The following is a 1,102-nucleotide window of genomic DNA, read 5'->3' as shown; positions in this document are numbered from 1 at the left end:
AAAGGAAAAAAAAAAAAAAAAAAGTAGGCCTGAAATCAGACTTCTTTACTTCCACTGTCAACATTTCTCTCAGGTATGGGTCACAAGCCTGAATTAGATTTTGGGTTCCCTAGGAAAACCACACAGCATTAAATTTATTGAATGCTGCACTTATTTCATTTCTGCTCATTCAATATACAGCCCTGGAATTATCCAGAAAAGGGAAGATGAAGCAGAGTATTCAATTCCTAATAGATTTCAAGCCTTTCCAAAGTGTATCTTTGGCAACAAACATCTCAAGACAAGCAGCTCTCCCATCAAGCCTCTCAAATACCGCTAAAGCGGAAAGCGAGGGATTGAGCAAGCTACAAAGAAGCTTGAGCAACAGTCATGTCAAAACATCACATCGCAATTTCACGGCAGGACGGGAGAGGAAACACAGTGGGTATTTTCAAAGACTTGCAGGTGAGGAGGTGGCAGCGATCACATGGAAGCAGCTCTTCAGAACTGCAAAAATTCTCAGTGAGTTTACAACCTTCCGCCGGCATCCTACGTTATTAACCATGGCTTCTAATAATAAAAGCCATTTGTACCCCTCAGAAACAGTAAAAAAAAACGCTTTCTGGTTTTGCTGCTTTCACGCASAGGCCAATGGAAAACAATGACCTCAAAAAAACAGGATGGGGAGGCCCTGGAGCTCTCCTGGCTGCACATTGCCCTCTCTCAATAACAGACAACTGTTTACAGCTAGCAAAGCCATCTCCACATACTCCACAGCGTTTTAATGCTTTCAACATTAAAATTTAAAAATCCTTTTTTTTTTTTCCCTTCCTGCTTCCCTTGAGGAGTCGGCCAGTATGGTGCAAGGGAGGCTGCTCCGGAGAGCCAGGGTCCCCTGAGCCAGGGCGCCCGCCTGCCCCGTGGCCGGGAGCCAGGGCGGCCCCGGGACCCGCAGGGGGGCAGGAAGAAGCCAGCAGCCGTTTCCCCAAACGCCGAACTGCTTCCTGCCCCGTAATGACGCCCGGGAACGGCACTAGGGCAACCGGGAGCGGCATGAGGGCGACGCTGGCGTTTCCTGCCGCGGCAGAGCAGGAAATGCGGAGCTGAGCCGGGGGGGGGGGGT

The 1,102-nt window shown here is 49.2% G+C and overlaps 1 protein-coding gene across 1 annotated transcript in view; it reads right to left on the bottom strand.

Annotated features, from left to right (window-relative positions):
* BRWD3 (bromodomain and WD repeat domain containing 3) overlaps positions 1-1,102 on the bottom strand; it is a 47,980-nt gene that overhangs the window by 45,373 nt on the left and 1,505 nt on the right. The gene's annotated exons all lie outside the window — the stretch shown is intronic.

This window comes from Nothoprocta perdicaria, unplaced genomic scaffold (genome assembly GCF_003342845.1).
Source record: "Nothoprocta perdicaria isolate Ctin4 unplaced genomic scaffold, notPer1 scaffold_124, whole genome shotgun sequence".
Classification (NCBI taxonomy): domain Eukaryota; kingdom Metazoa; phylum Chordata; class Aves; order Tinamiformes; family Tinamidae; genus Nothoprocta; species Nothoprocta perdicaria.
Note: the sequence above shows the minus strand (reverse complement) of the source record. Positions and strands in the feature narration are given on the sequence as shown.